The 6,000-nt window shown below is 42.5% G+C and overlaps 1 pseudogene; it reads right to left on the bottom strand.

Moving 5' to 3' along the window:
• Positions 1–1,877: 1,877 nt before the first annotated feature.
• On the bottom strand, positions 1,878–5,500 carry LOC112589950 (leucine-rich repeat extensin-like protein 3; annotated as a pseudogene).
• Positions 5,501–6,000: the final 500 nt, after the last annotated feature.

Consider the following 6,000-nt stretch of genomic DNA (forward strand, 5'->3'; position numbering starts at 1 on the left):
ACCTCTTAACTTAACGAATTCTCAATCTGTAGACTTAATGGATAAAGAAAATACAGTAGATATTTTTTTATGCAATAATGCTGAGAACGAGACAATTGCTCACAGAACAAACAAGAAAAAAGCTAACATTGTTAAAAGAAATTATGATGCATTTAGAAAAGAAATGTTAGATGTGGAAAAAGAGAAAGTAAATGAGAGTAAAAAACTACATAAATCAATAGAAGAAATGGTAACATTGTAAAAGGAACGTAACAAAATATTAGCAAATATATCACAAAAATTAGATAACAAATCCCAATAAAGGGAAAAATTCCAATGCTATAAAGTTTCATTTGTTTTAATGATTGAAATCTGAAAACTATGAAGCGTTATATACAATATTATATATGATCTCAATACATATTAGTGTATTTATAGTTAAAAAAGTTAATTTATATTATTTTATTTATAATAGTAAAACAGAAGTTATTTATGTTGTTTTTGTATTCAAATAATTTTAACTTTAATATGTATCAAGTGATACATTAATGTTCTATGCTTCGTTTAAGGAAAAAGTTATATTGTTTTATTAGATATTCTAATATCAGTCATATTTATATACATATGATCCCAATTGTGATCTTAATGCATATCAATATCTTACAAAAAGTTGTTTATTTACAGACTAAAAGTTATTTGTTTTTTCTTATTTTTAATGTTTTTTTCTAATAAATTTTACATTCATTTAAATTTTACTTTTTAATATGTTTATAATATGTTTAAAATTTTAAATTTTACTTTTTAATATGTACGAAGTATTATATTATTATGTTCTGTTTTGTTTAAAAAAAAAGTAAAATTGTTTAAAATTATTAAATATCTTAACTCGAAAACATTTTGAATTGTAACTACATGTGTAATAATTTAATTTCAAAATATATTTTGCATTCAATCTAGATATTAAACAGTTGTATTATTTTCCTGACTACATGTATTTTATTAATCAGAAAAATAAAATATATTACTTACAGTTATAATATTTTATATATTTGCTTCATTGGTTGGCCATTTTATATATGTGCCTAATAATGAAGCCAATGTTCTTATTACGTTTTTAAAACAATAGTGTGCTGTACTAGGAGCCATATTAAATCTTTCTCCAACAGCTAAAAATGATTCTGCTTTGGCTAATATCCAAATAGATAATGTTACTTGTTTCTCTAATGGAACTACATAATATTCTCTATTATCCATATGCTGTCCAATGACATTGACAAGCCGCTATAAATTATGAATAAACATATTTCAATATGAGTCATTTTATTATGATTTGTACATTATAAAATATTTCTTATATATAGAGATTTTAATAACTATAGAGGATTATATTTTTGCTTTTATACTTTCAAATAAATGTTGAAAATATATTTAGAACATACTCATTATTTTTGCAATACTGACCTCCATTGTGGCGCGTTGCATCTGAAAATGTGCATGGAAGTCATTTCAATTATATTGAGGAATTGTTACCTCAAAATAATCTTCATTTCGAATGTGTACTCCTCTATTATTCCTTAATATACCAGTTTCAAATAAATTATGTGGGACTTCCGTTTCCGGCGACGAGTGAGTGAGGATAATGAGTGACAGGGAGAGAATAGGGAAAGGTTATTAGCAGGAAGTAGTGAGAGTGGAGCAGAAGGGAAGGGTGCGGGAGATTGCGGGAGGGAGTAAGGTGGATGGTGAGAAAGGGCAGGAGGGGGGAGTAGCAGAGGAAGGAGGGTGGAGGAATGAGAAGGCGGAGCAGGATATTGAGGTTAGGAAACGAGGAGAGAGGGAACGGAGGAGGGAGGCAGGAGGTAGAGAGAGGTGGTGCGAACTGGTGGAAGAGACGGGAATTAAGAGAGAGTCGCGGGAAATCCGAAAGAAGGTAAGGTGAAGGAAGGGAGGAAGGAGTGAGGAGGATGGAGGAAGGAGGAAAAGGAGGGAAGGCGGGTGTAGAGGAGGGGAGGGGGGAAGGAGAGTGAGATTGACGAATGCAGAAAGGTTGAGGAGAGACAGCACGAGTAGTATAGGAAGTGTGAGGAGTTTTATAGAGATGATGTGGGAAGGGAAAAGGAAGATAAGGAAGGCGGAGGAAGAGGAGGAGCAGGAGGAGGAGGAGGAGAGGAGAGAGAAGAGAAATGTGAAGGTAGGAAGGCATCATGAAGGGGATAGGGAGGGAGGAAGAGGGAAAGTAGAGGAGGAGGAGAAGGAAAGGGAGAGAGGAGGATGGATGAGGGAGGAGGAGATAAAGGAAATTGTATGGAAACTGATGGAAGAAGTAAGAGGGTATAAAGAGGAAGTTAAGAGGGAGGGAAAGAAAAGGGAGAGAGAGAATAGGGAACTAAGGGAGGAATTGAGAAAGAAGAGAGAAGAGAGAAGGAAGGAATGGGAGGAATGGAGGAGAGAAAGGAGGCAGAGGGAGGAAAAAATAAAGAAGATGGAGGAAAGGATGGGGAAATGGGAGAAGCGAGAGAGGTAGAGGAGGAAGGAGGGAGGAATAGGGGAGGAGGGAGGAAGGATTAGGGAGCTGGAGATAAGGATGGATAAAAAGGAGAGGGAGGAAAGGAGAAAAAATGTGGTGGTGAGGAGGGTAGAAATGGGGGAGAAAGGGATGGAGGAGGGTATTAAGGAAATATGGAAGAGAATGGAACTGGAGGTAGATATGAAGGAGGTGAGGAGACTGGGGGAAGAGCAAAGAGAAGGGAAGGGGACAGTATTGGTAAAATTAGGTAGTACGGAGGAAAAAAGGAAGGTGATGGAGGCGAAGAAGAAATTGAGAGGGAGAAAGGAAAAGATAGAGGACGATTTAACGAGGGAGGAGAGAAAGACGAAGTGGAGGATAGAAAGAGAGGCGGAGGCAGAGAGAAGAAAGGGAAAAAATGTACAAGTGGGATATATGAAGATGTGGGTGGATGGGAAAATGAAGAGATGGGATAAGGTGGGGGAAAAGTGGTGAGAGATGAAGGGAAACTGAAGGGGGCTGAAGTGGAGGGAAGGAGGAGGTGGGGGGATGAGTGGGGGAGGAGAAAGGAAGGAGAAGAGAGGAGGGAAGGGGGAGGAGGCATATAAGGTGGCTTTTTGGAACGTAGCTGGGGAATAAAGGTAGAGAATTTTGGGAAGGACTGAAAGAGTGGGACGTAATGGTATTAATGGAGACGTGGTTAGATGGGAGGGGGTGGGGAAGAGTGAGAAAGGAGGGAAGGAGGAGGTTGGGGGATGAGTGGGGGAGGAGAAAGGAAGGAGAAGAGAGGAGGGAAGGGGGAGGAGGCATATAAGGTGGCTTTTTGGAACGCAGCTGGGGAATAAAGGTAGAGAATTTTGGGAAGGACTGAAAGAGTGGGACGTAATGGTATTAATGGAGACGTGGTTAGATGGGAGGGGGTGGGGAAGAGTGAGAAAGGAGTTGCCGAAAGGATATAAAAAGGATAAGGATTCGAAAGGAATGTCAGGGAGCGAAGAGAAGGAGTAAGAAGGGGAGGACGATAGGGGGAATGGTGATGAGAGTAAGGGAAGGGATGGAGACGAGAAGGGAGGAGGAGGAAGAGATGGAGGGGGTGATGGTGAGGAAGGTAAGAATGGCAGAGGAATGGTGGAGAGTAATAGGGTTATACGTGAATGGGGATATGGAGGTAAAATTGGAACGGATGAAGAAGTGGGTGGAGGAAAGAGGGGAGAAAGGGAGAACGATAGTGGGGGGATTGGAATGCGAGGACAGGAAGAGAGGGAGGAGAAGTGGTGGGAGGGAGGGAAGAGGAGAGAGGGGAGGAGGGGAGCAGGAACTCCAAGGATGGGAAAATATGTAGGAATGGTAGAAAGCTATGTGAATTTTTGGGAGAAAGAGGATGGTGGATATTAAATGGGAATACGAAGGGGGATGAGAAGGGGGAGTGGACGTACGTAGGGGGAGGGGGCGTCGGTAATAGACTATGTGTTGGGAAATGGAGAGACAATGGAGAGGGTGGAGAGAATGGAGGTGGGAGAAAGAGTGGAGTAGGATCACCAGCCGGTAGTAGTATGGATAAGAGAGGGAAGGGGTAGAAGGGAGGAGAGAGGAGTAAGGAAGAGATGGAGGAGGGGGGGAAGTTGATGGAAAAGGGAGGAACTGGAAGGGTTCGGGGATAAATTTAGGAGAAGGGAGGGAGGGAAGGAGAGAGTACAAGAAGAATGGAGGAGGTTAGAGGATGGAATAAGAAGAACGTTGAGGGGGATGAAAGGGAAAGAGAGTAGAAAGGAGGGGAGGGGATAGTGGGATGAGGAATGTAGAGAGGCGAAGAGGAGGTTGAGGGGAGAGCTGAGGGATTGGAGGAAGAGGAGAGGAGATGGAGAAAAATATCTGAAAGAGAGACTAAAATATAAGAAGATATGCGAGGAGAAGAAGAGGGAGCAAGGAGAGAGGTGGGTGAAGGAGCTAGAGGGGGTGAGGACAGACCAATAGATATGGGAGATGCTAAGAAGAGAAAGGAGGAGGAGGAGAGGATAGAATTGAAAGAATGGGAGGACTATTTTAGGAAAATTTTAGGGGGAGTGGAGAGAAAGATAAAGAGGGGGATGAATAGGAGAGGAGAAGATGATGGGGAAGAAGGGCTTGAGCAGGAGGAGATAAGGAGGGCGGTAAAAGGATTGAAGGAGGGAAAGGCAGCAGGAAGAAATGGGATACCAAACGAGGTGTGGAAATATGGGGGCCAGGATGTGAGGAAATGTTTGGGGGAAATATGTGAAAGGATATGGAGGGGGAAGGGTTGGCCGGAAGAATGGAGTGAGGGAGTGGTAGTGCCAATCAGGAAGAAGGGAGAGGGGGAGAGAGTGGAGGAGTATAGAGGGGTAACGTTAACGCAGACGGCGTATAAGGTGTATGCAGCGGTACTAGTGGAGAGGTTGAGAGAGGAGGTGGAGAGGAAAAAAATAATACCGGAGAGTCAGGCGGGGTTCAGGAGGGGAAAGGGGATAGTGGACAATATTTATGCACTAAATTACCTGATAAATAGGCAGGTGGAGAGGAAAAAAAGGGTAATAGTGCTATTTGTCGACTTAAAGGCAGCATTTGATTCGGGGAATAGGGAGCCTTCTCTCATACCCCCACGCTCTTATTCCCGCTCTGCTCCTCATTAATTCCCTCTGCATTTCCTCTCTTACCATGTACCCTGGCGTCCATCTTTCTACCCCCAATACCCATCTCAAATACCTCTTCTGTAGTTCCTCTACATTCCTCCTCTCTCTCCATCCCCAAATTTCCACCCTATAACTTATCACCAGCCACACCAACTTATTAAACAGCCATATCCTCTTTCCCCAGTCCTTTCCAAATCTCCTTTTCCCCAATCCCCATACTTGCCCCATTATCCTCGCTCCCTTCCTCACCCTATCCTTCACCTGTGCCTTCTGCCCTCAATTCCTCCTCATCACATATCCTAAATACTTGTATTCCTTCACCTCCTATATTCTCTTCCATTTCCATCTCCATTCCACCCTCTTCCATCCCCCTCACTCTTCCTACACCTCATTACCTTTGTCTTCTCTATATTTACCTCTAACCCCTTCCCTTCAAAATATCCTTCCAATCTTGTCACCATTCTCTTCATGCCCTCCTCAACTTCCACCAAAATCGCCAAGTCGTCTGCGTATGCCAACGTGTACACCTTCCCTTCCCCCAGTCTCACCCCCCATCACCCTCTCTCCAACTCCTCATCTATATCCGCTATTAGCAATGTGAATAACCGCTATTAGCAATGTGAATAACATCGGGCTCAGCAGACACTCTTGTCTCAATTCCCTTTTTGTCTAAAAGCTCCCTCCTTCTCTCCCCCCTACTCTCACTCTATTCTTTACCTCCCCCAGCGCCTCTTCACATCTCCTAACCAGCCCTTCCCTTATTCCCCTCTCCCTCATCACCCTCCCCAACACCTCCCTATTCCCCGAATCAAATGCTGCCTTTAAGTCGACAAATAGCACTATTACCCTTTTTTTCCCGTGTGCAAG

Source organism: Harpegnathos saltator, unplaced genomic scaffold (genome assembly GCF_003227715.2).
Source record: "Harpegnathos saltator strain DR-91 unplaced genomic scaffold, Hsal_v8.6 scaffold67, whole genome shotgun sequence".
NCBI lineage: Eukaryota > Metazoa > Arthropoda > Insecta > Hymenoptera > Formicidae > Harpegnathos > Harpegnathos saltator.